The sequence below is a fragment of the Amblyomma mixtum genome, chromosome 8 (assembly GCF_055824585.1).
Source record: "Amblyomma mixtum isolate Tamu chromosome 8, ASM5582458v1, whole genome shotgun sequence".
Taxonomy (NCBI): Eukaryota; Metazoa; Arthropoda; class Arachnida; order Ixodida; family Ixodidae; genus Amblyomma; species Amblyomma mixtum.
Window position 1 is genome coordinate 96,857,333 of NC_143019.1, and position 11,096 is coordinate 96,868,428.

The 11,096-nt window shown below is 43.0% G+C and overlaps 1 pseudogene; it reads left to right on the top strand.

The window, feature by feature from the left end:
- The first annotated feature begins 6,619 nt into the window (after nt 1-6,619).
- Nucleotides 6,620-7,791, top strand: LOC149333640 (uncharacterized; annotated as a pseudogene).
- Nucleotides 7,792-11,096: the final 3,305 nt, after the last annotated feature.

The following is an 11,096-nucleotide window of genomic DNA, read 5'->3' on the forward strand; positions in this document are numbered from 1 at the left end:
GACCCGGGTTGCGTTTGCGATATCTGGCCCCCCTGCAATGGTGTATGCGCTGAAGAGCACTCAATAAAAGTATTAGTGTCATTTTCGGCTTTCCATTGGAAGCACGTAGTAACACTTTCTGCAGTGATTTCACGGTAATATGAACAGTTGCTGTCTAAGAAGCATCATTATACTACATCGTCGTCATCACCTTCATCAGTCTGACTACGCGATCTGAAGGGCAGATACCTCTCCCATGCCTATATACATTAACTCTGTCCTTAGTCCTGCCCAAGCGCATTTCAACCCCTTGATTCCGACAAAGATCCCATTAATCCGCGTTTGTTCCCTCACCCCCACTGCCCACTTCGTGTCTCTTAACGTTACACCTGTCATATTTCTTTCCATAGTTCACTGTGTTGGTCTCTTCTTAAGCTGACTCCCTTTCTTTAACCTCGGTGTTTCTCCCCAATACGGGAGCACTGGTATGTTACATCTCTGTATACTTTTCTCTTGAACGATAGTGGCAAAATTCCATTTATGTTCTGAGAGAACTTGCCATATGCGCCCCACCTCTTTGTTATCATTTTAGTTATTTCCTTTCATGATTCACATCAGCGGTCTTTGCACGCCCTACGTAGACCCATTACCTGCCACTTCCAGCAGCTCACCACCATTTGTAAACTTCTGTTTCCTTGTGAGACTGTGAAACATCACTCTCATTTTTGTGAATTCTAATTCTCATACCGACGATTCAGCTCTCGTGTCTACCTCATTGTAATGCTTTGCAGTTCATCTCCTCAGTGACTTAGGGAACTAGAGGTAATGTCACCAGCGAATTGCAGTTACTTAGACCATTATCATCATCAGCATCAAATTCACTACGCTCACTGTAGGGCAAAGGCACCTCTTATGTCTCTCCAATAACAGTGTCCTTTGCCAGCAGCAGCGGCCGTATCTAAGAAAGCTTCATTGTCTCATCCGCCCAACTATCTTGATGCTGCTCCCTGCTGCGCTTGCCTTCACTTGGAATCCACTCCTTTATCTTGAGGACCAGCGCATTACATGCTCTGGTCATGCCTTCGCATTACATGCTCTGCCGAAGCACATTTCTTCCACTTGATTTCGAATAAGATGTCATTTACCCGCGTTTGTTCACGCACCCACTCTGCCCGCTTCCGATCTGTGAACGTTACACTTATACATTTTCTTTCCATAGCTCGCGGCGTTGAACTTCACTTAAGCTGAACGCTATTTGATTGTCTCCAAGCTTGTGCCTTGTGGTGAGTACCAGTAAGATACAGCTGCTTTAGGCTTTCTCTTGCGGGTAGTGGCCAAATTCAATTCATGATCTTAGACAACCACCCATATGCGCTCCACGCTATTCTTATTCTATTAGTTATTTCCCTGTCATGATCCGGATCAGCGGTCACTATGATATCGGTAGAAAGCAAGAAAACTAAAACGGAATGCAAGATGAATTTTCTGCGATTACTTTGGCTCTTAGTGATATATGCACTTTGCTCTATATAAATTATCCACATTCTGTTAAGAACTTCTTGACCGTTTAAACGCTGGACTAAGAAGCAAGCTTTCAGAGAAGAAAATTGCTTTTAAAATTCACATGTGTTTCCCAAAATCTCCGTGAAACAATGCAGCAACATTTGCAGTGACTAAACACGTTTTTCACGTTACATTTTTGGGACATTGATGTTTCTTACTTAGAGAAAGATAATGTCATCTGAAGCAGCATTTATGGCTTGTGCAGTGCGGCCTTCTTCTTCAACAGCCATTTGAAGACAGCCTTACAGCTGCCTGAATGTCTTCTTAAAATTACAGAGAGAACTATTGTGCTTGACTAATGCTTTCGTGCATCGTCCATGCTGTGTCGCATACAGCGTATAAAGCTATACAAGGCAACAAGGTATTCCCTCAGTACTGGGTTTTACAGCAGAGTTATGATGCCAGCGTGAAAGCGGTTAATACATGGCTCTAATATATGATCAGGTGACTCGCTTTCGCATTCAGGTGGGGTGCGCACGTTGGGGAGCGGGGGGAGGGAGGTAGCATGGGTGACCATACGCTGCATGCATCACGCCTCTCCCTTAGAGCAGTAAAAAAGAAAACAGCGCAAGCTTCACGAAGGACGCAGAAAGAGGCGTCCTTACTGAAGTTTGCGCTGTTTTTGTTGTGATAGAAAATGAACTAGCTCGTGACATGTTTTTAGAGCAGTCTTTGTCGTCATCATTTGCGAGGGATGTATATATAGGGAGACGCTTTGAAACGCGTCTCAGATGCCGCCAGTAGCAAGGAAATGAGAGCTCGAAAACATGTGCCTTGTCCAATGTAAATTACAATGGGTAGGGCACATGCTGCCCGAAAAGATGTCCATATGTTGTCCCACATATTTGACAGACACAATAGGATAGCGCTTACGCCAACCAGCCTAATGCAGAAGATTAGGGCGACCCATTAGCGGGTTCACTGACCGCCATCTGCAGCTGCCTGCCGCTGCCTACATCGTCTTTAGGTGGGGTCCGTGCCTTTGAAGTGTAAAGCACGACTTGGTACTGTGATATCTAATTAGATATCATTCCTGGACGACAGGTTTGCCCTTCTGAGCACCCTAAGGTTGTTTAAGACTTTTTTAGTGCCGTGTTGAGTGCTTAGAACGCCTTTCAGAACATCTTTGAAGTAAGAAATGATTACCTTTGGCTATTAGAGTTTGCTAGTTTCTTCGAACCGGTCAAATACCATTTCAGATACATTTCATTTCATTTATTTTTCCCTTAAAGGCCCGAGGGCATTGCATAAGGGGGAGCAAACTCAAGATTTGTATCAACATGATAAGAACACTACAAGGAAAGAGATAAAAATAAAAGTGAAAAGGAATAGAAATGTACAGCAGGTAAGGGGCATCGAAAAGGTTATACAATATGTAACAAGTAAAAAAAATTAACACATGAGTAAACAAAGGCTAAGGAATTAAAAAAAGCAAGGACACTTGTCTGTATCAAGCACAACATATAACTGAAAAGATTGCTCTCACGAAAAATGGTCCTTTAGCATTTCACGGAATGATTTGTGATTAGTGCATGATACAATGGTGTTTGGCAGGGCATTCCATAGAGCTATTGCGTGCGGGAAAAAAGATACCTTTCTCGATTGCGAAATTGTATAGATATCTGTTTGAGATATTACTAAAATAAGATGTGTACATATTTGCAAAGCAAATGCCTATCAGACATAATGCAGTTCATACACAACACGAAGATCACTGTATTCTTATTCTTGCACCGCCTGTTCTCCCTGAAGAGGTCTTCAGCGAAGTCATAATGCAACACAACATCTCCAGTTCTATCATTGCTAAGCACAAGATCAGTATGATTTATGGTGTCACAAGGGAAGGTTTTCACGTGACATTAGATTTGAGTAGTCGCTTCTTTTTTGTAAACACCATTCCTCACCTCTCCCAAAACAACGTCGGTAAGAATGCGCGGAGTGTAAATATTTGCCCGAAAAAAGCGATATTCACATCGATCTGCTGAAAGCGCAATTGTATGACCATGTGGCAGCGACGTGAAGAAAAATTAATTTGTTTCTTTAGTACACTACGCTTACAAACAGCGTTAGGAGCCGCTAAAGTAAAATAAGAGGAACGATTAAATTGCCCAGGTTTTGTCCCGAGCCGGTTAACCTGCTGAAAGCAATTGGAAAACCTTAAGTAATTACACGTTTCATGCAAATTGGAAGATACTTTCAAGAACCAACTACGAACGTACACCGCGGTAATAAAAATACAGATGATCGGTTAGCGATACACTCAGCATTCGAAACTATCACCTCTAATGTAGCAGGATCACAAGAATCATTGGGTTACAGCCACTCCTGCACATAAGAATAATTGGTGAATAAATTAAAAGAGAAATCGTTCTATTCGATAAATCGCGTATCAACCATTGTGGTACCCTGCGCTGAGATAGCAGGACTTCTTGCAAATTCGGTTTTTCGTGGCATGTTTTTTGAAAAAAATTCAGTAAAGCGAAGGACGAAAATCAAGCGCTACGGGATAAGTCGAAAGTAGCATTGCAATAAGATGAGGAACAAAAGGTTTTTGAGCTAAAGTAACTATTCAAAATGAGCAAAAAATATGCTGATAAGGCAATAGTGAAATCCCTTGATTATATAAAGAGCGTATTAAATGTACGTCCTTAAGGCTGCACTGCGAGAGCAGGACGTCCCGTAAATTTGCGACTTGACACCGACGCTAATTTATGGAGCAAATTTGGTGAGTGCTAGGTGAATGTCGACGGCCTTTGAGAATGAAGAAACAAGCAATGCAGTATGGTGGCGCTACCATGAGACAAAATAAATAAGAAGGTTACGTAGCACGCACAGTGGAATATGAAGGAAAAGAATCTGACCGAGTAAATGCAGTGAAAGATTTATCGGAACAACGGAAGGCAAAAAGATATCTCGATCAACAGAACGTGATGTGCTTAGCTATGTAACTGCCACTCTTTAGTTTTCCGTTGACATGAATAGACTAGCCCAGATAGTGACCTGATCACTACCGGTACCAAAGCGCCAAATGTCCAGGAACAAAAAGATCATTTGGAAAAGCAGATCACCAAATTTATTGTCCGCACTCAGCATTCAACCAAGGGCTGTCAGGCGTTCTGCTATTCTTCTTTTTGACGATTCACAATATTCTTCCCGTTAAGCATGTTCCAACGCTAATACATTTTCGGATTGGCAGTAGGGAGTTCTCTGAAAGGTCCTATAATGCGCTATATTTTTCATAGCCGCAATTTCTCCTTTATGCATTACCTAAATATCTTGAGGAAGATGCGGTGGCTTAAATTTTAAAAAGAGGTAATTGTATTCCTAAGAAAGCTCGACACATCACCAGGGAAGATGCATCCGCAATTGTTCAACTTCAGGTATTCACGCAGAATATAGTCAATATGTCTGATAAGTCTCCTCGAAGCTTAAGGAGAAAACAAAATTTCGAATCTAGCATAGCTCTCCTGATTAAACGACGCAGTTCCAAATTTTATATTAATCTGACCGGCGCAATTCCAGCAGATGTCACTGATGCCGCGTAACCGTTAGGTTTTATTGAGTGGATATGTCGTGAGTAACTGTTGCTCTCGCAGTTTTCCGCTGCTTCTACGATGCTCGACAGACATGTTTTAAACCAAAATCACCTATGCAATCAGTGGAAGGAAGCAATCTTTAACGGATACCCTGAACACCAGGGCTTTTTTATTGCGCGCGTATACGCGGTCGCACTGCATTTTACAGTACATAACGCCATTTTCACCAACACCGAAGTCGCATTGCTGCCGCGCTGTTTAAAGGCACCTCCGCGCGGAAATGGTGAATCTGCGGATAGATGCGGAAACCTTCGAGGTTTCCGCATCTATGCGCATTCCACGCGTCAAGGTGGAATGCGCAAGACGCGGTCGATGAGAATTTCGCGCTGGGAGGAGAAGAGCAGCTGATATAGCTGCCGTGAGCTTGCACACGCATTCCGGTAGAGGACACAACGAGGTGTTGCGGTTAGTGAAGACTGCCACTTTATTTCAGGCGGCTGCGCCAAGCAGATTCTGATCTGCCCACTGCACTGCCCCTCCGGCGATTGCCTAATGCAAACTTTAGCACACCTGCTACGAAATACATTCAACATAAACTAGTGCATGATTTGGCGTACGAACGAAGAGAGAGACTTCTGTTGGCACAATCAAGTCTTCATGAAAGGATGGGTCATCTGAAGGATCTGCAAATAGCGGTTGCAAGACTCGCATTGTGTTTGCGATGTCTTACCTCAATGCAATCGTCTCTGCGCTGAAGGACACTGAATAAAAGTATTAGCGTCACTTTCAGCTTTCCATCGGGAGCACGCAGTTATGCTTTCTGCAGTGATTGCCCTTAGTAATGTGAACAGCACTGCTCTAAGAAGCATCCTTGTACCACACTGTCGTCATCGTCATCAGCCTGACTACGCGCACTGGATGGCAAAGGTGTGTCCCATCTCTCTCCATTAACCCCGTTCTAGCCCTGCCGAAGCGCATTTCAACCTGTTCATTTCAACAAGGATCTGATCAATTCGCGTTTGTTCCGTAACCCACTCTGCCCCTTCCTGTCTCTTAACTTTACAGCTATCATAATTTTCCCATAGCTCACCATGTTGCTCTCGACCTAAGTTGGCCCCCTCTCTTTAACCTCGATATTTCTGCCCCATACGTGAGTAGTGGTAATTTGCAGCTATGAGTGGACACGGGAACAGCTCTTTCGACCAAACGCTCAAACGTTTTTCCTTTACATTGCAGGCATGGCTCGTATTCCTCGTGCCTTGGTTATCGGCCGCCTCCTGTGATGCGGCTTCGTCACCCCTGGCATCGGATTCTGCTCGCGCCTGCGCAAGTGATGGGATGCTTCCTTCACTCCCACCTTTCAAGTTTGAAGGACTCGAAAATCGCCCTTACTGAAGTCTTCTCAGCTGCAACAAAAGTCGCTCGTAAAAAGCTTCTTGAATTTGCTAAAAGCCAACCTGGAGCCCCAAAACACAAACTGTGCTACAACAAGTTGTGCTACAACAAGTTGCAAGAGTGGGCACGGCGGCAATGCTAGGATCATGGCCTCAAATCCGTTTCTGTTCTTCGTCCAGGTTTTTGCTTGGTTGTGGCTGATACCAGGATCGGTGACGGAGCATGACACACCGCTGATGCACTTAACGGCTCCCGATGGCGACTGGGTGAGTCGACCGATCATTCTGACGCCTATCATCGAGAGACAAACCAGCGTTCCCAGCGGCACCAATTTTTCAACTCTGGAACTGCAAGCCAGATTGTCAAGGACAGCCACCAGTATAAAAGAAGGCTTCCAAGTAGCTTTCGGCAGTGGGCACGGCGGCAACGCCAAGATCATGGCCTCAAATCCGTTTCTGGTGAGCAGACGATATGGAAAGTGTTACCGCAGTAATGATGTTTGCCTTCTCGTGCTGCCGTGCCCACGGCCAGTTATTGAGATGTTTTGTGACCTGCGGTTTTTACTGCTTCTCGGAGGAGATGTTGAATCCAATCCGGGTCCAGGGGACACGTCGCTAGAAGCCCAATTGAAAGCAATCGCAGCTGAGATACAGGAAATTAAAAAGGGCAAAAAAGTAACCAACCAAAAACTATCCGCTATAGACAAAAAACTTGAGAAGATTGGTGTACTTGAAAAACAAGTCTCAGAGTGTGTTAAGAATGTTACCGTACTTGAGCAGCGCGTGGACACTATGGTCAAGAAATTGATGACCTTGAAAATAGGAGTCGTCGGTGCAATCTGATTGTTTACGGCTTGAGTGAACCTGAGGAATAATCCTCTGAAACGCTTCAGGAGGCAGTTGTAGATGGAATTCTAAAAGACATTCTTGACGTTGACATTGCGGGAATAGATAGAATTCATCGACTTGGTAGAGCAAAACCAGACGACGAGACTTACATTAGACCGGTAATTTTTAAGCTGCATGACTACAGAGACAAAACGAAAATCCTTCAAAATTGCAAGAAGCTGAAAAATACCAGATACTCTATTGGTGAAGATTTTTCACGCAACGTTCGTGACATAAGGAAAAAGCTTTGGAATAAAACTAAAGAAAATCGGGACCGGAAAGAAAAGGTAATGTTAACTTATGATAAAGTTCGCATAGCTGGCCGCCTTTTTCCATGGGACGCAGAAAGCGACGACATGGTTGAGGTAAAGCCAAAAAACGACGAAGTATCCAGCCCAGATCGAAGAATCACACGATCTCAGCCAAAGTAACCGTTCTGAACTTAAACGCGCGAAGTCTTATCAACAAAGTGGAATGATTGGAAGCTTTGTTGATGGCACTGAGCCCGGACGTGGTCACTATATTCGAAACGTGGCTTCACTCAAACGTCTCAGATAATGAAGTTGTTCCACCAGGTTATGCTATTCTGCGTAAAGATAGAGCATCGAGAGGCGGGGGTGTGGCCATTATCTTGAGGGATGATATATCTTTCATGCCTATGCCTGATGTACCGAACGTAGATAGTATTTGGTGCAAACTAAACATAGAAGGATACGTCCTGCACGTTGGCGCTGTCTATAGGCCACCAAACGCTGATCCCGAGCACCTGGTTCCTTTACTTGATTATATGCACCGGGCATATCAGGTGACAAAATTATTTTGGCTGGAGACTGTAATATTTCAGAACCGGACTGGAGCTCTCAAATACCGAAATTACTTCATAATAATACTCTCTCGGACATTATATTCGCATTTAACTTGATCCAACTTGTCCACACACCTACTCGCATCTGATTTTCTTTAGTGATTATTTTTCATCAACCGAAATAGACACTGAAATACCAGAAGGTTTGTCAGATCATAAGCTTATGTTGTGGACTCTGCCTGTCCCTGTTCCTCTGGCTGTGAAAAAAGATAAATCGCCGATTTTAGCATTTGGAAAGGCAAATGACGCAGCCATTATGACATATCTCGTCCATGAATACGCCAATTTCTTTGAACGGTGTATGGATGGTTCGTCAACCATTGATCAGGTCTGGGCATGTTTTAAGGTTCACGTCAGGCATTGCATTAACAATTTCATTCCCACTGTAACTAAATGCACAAATAAAAAGAATCCATGGATGACACGCGATGCTATCCACCTCAAGCGTAAAATCAAAAGACTGAGAAAATCAAACAAAATACGCCCGATTGCAAACTACCTTACTCGCCTTCACTCTCTAACTAACTTATTAAAAAGCAAAATAAAGTCTGCTAAACTGACTTATTGTAAAACCACACTTAATGGCTTCATTAAAACAGCACCCAGCAAATTCTGGAGATATCTAAGTTCCCAAAGCACAAGCAGCAAGGCAAAATCCACCGAAGGACTTGACGCTGACACCTTTAACACTCTCTTTCAGTCAGTGTTCACACATGATAACAACTCCTCTGACCTTGCCCCCGCATTCGAATGTAAGAGCACGCTTTCAGGCACTCCTTCAATATCCGAGGCGGGAGTGCTTATGATGTTGTTAAACATGGATGATAAGAAATGTGATGGACCAGATGGAATCCCGAACAAATTTCTCAAGCGATATGCCGAGCCTATAAGTAAGTACCTCTGCCTGATATATCAAAAATCAATCGACGAGTGTAGCCTCCGTGCAGAGTGGAAAGTAGCGAAAGTAATTCCGGTACATAAATCTGGCAATATTTTATCTGCTGCTAATTATCGACCCATATCACTGACATGTACATGCTGTAAATTACTGGAGCACATTATTTTGAAATTTCTGACAAATTTTGTTGAAGTCAATAACATACTCCACAGAAACCAACACGGATTTCGTACTGGCTTGTCAACGACTACGCAACTAGTAGAAACTATGCATGATTTTGCGCAGTGCCTCAACAATCAGTCACAAATCGATGCCCATTTCCTGGATCTGTCGAAGGCTTTTTACCGAGTCTCTCATGCCAAACTCCACTTTAAACTTAGAATTATACTTGGTGATGGACCACTCGTACGATGGATTTATAATACCTCTCTGACCGTTATCAATTTGTACAATACGACCATCATGCCTCCAAGTTAGTACCTGTTCTTTCAGGAGTACCTCAGGGTACAGTTTTAGCCCCGTTGTTGTTTCTACTTTTTATTAACGACATATCAAATGAAACCGAAGTAAAAATGCGACTATTTGCGGATGACTGCGTGCTGTACCAAGAAATAAAAGACTCTAATAACCAGGTAAAACTTAACAATGCTCTAGGAAAAATTGCAGAGTGGTGTAATAAATGGCAGATGGTAATTAATTTTGAAAAACGATCTCTATGTCTATTACAAAGAAAAAGTGTAAATTAGATTATGTGTATTCTTGGAATAACATGAATATCCGTAGTGTGACCGAATATCGTTACTTGGGTGTAGTCATCACTTCTGACTTAAATTGGACTACGCATGTTCAAACCATAGCCAGCAAAGCATTGAACAAGTTATTTTTCCTTAAAAGGGCCCTTCGTCATTCTACATCCGATACAAAACTTCTTGCTTACGTCACTTTTGTCCGTCCGGTCTTAGAATACGCCAACATAGCCTGGTTCGCCCACACTAAAAACAACGTTAATATGCTCGAGATGGTGCAAAGGAAAGCCGTGCGCTTTATCTTCAACTGCTATGGCCGCATGCATTCAGCCACAGATCTTTTACGCACGGCAGGGCTTCACACGCTGACCAGCCGTGCCAAACTACACCTTTTAAAATTTTTGCATCTACTTCTTAATAATGCATTAAAGATGTCTCCCACAGACTTTGTTCGTATAAACACTACACGAGGAACACGTCACAAGCATGAACTCACCCTTGAAGAATATTTCTGTCGCGGTAATACTTTCCAATATTCTTTTTTTTCCACAAGTTGTTCGAGATTGGAATCAATTGCAACCATCAGTGACAGCCCAGTGCACCATAGACAAATTTATTACCCTCGCTGAGAGTTCTGTACTTTCATTCCTCTCATCATAACCTCGCTCGTATTCTTGTATTACAGTACTCTTCTCAGTGTATTTATTGTAACCAAGTGATATCATAAGTTTGATGACATGATTGCATTATTTATTATTGCCATTTGTATTGCATGTTTTGCCTTTAATTTCTACTCTTAAAAAAATTAGCACTGAACCTGTATTTGTTTGTTTTGCCCTCTCCTGTAAAAATCCGAAGATGGGATTGACAGTATTCGGAAATACATAAATAAATAAATAAATAAATAAATACTAGCGATAACTGCCACATGTACGACTCGGCCACGGACGCTATCGTTAACATTCCGACACGCAGGGCAGGCTCTGTTTCCACCGCAGCCGACTGCGAACCCAGCACATCCTAGGCACACGTGAGGGGTAGTGGTCGGGCGCCTAAAGCCTTTGTATCGGCTCTTTTCACTAACATCAGAAGTGCTCTTAACAAATATAACTCGTTATCATCTGCTATCGACAGATGTTCTGCAAAAACTATTGTTTTAACAGAAACCTGGCTAACCGCGCATGTCCGTGATTCTGACATCTTTCTTAACGCTCATCATTTTTCATT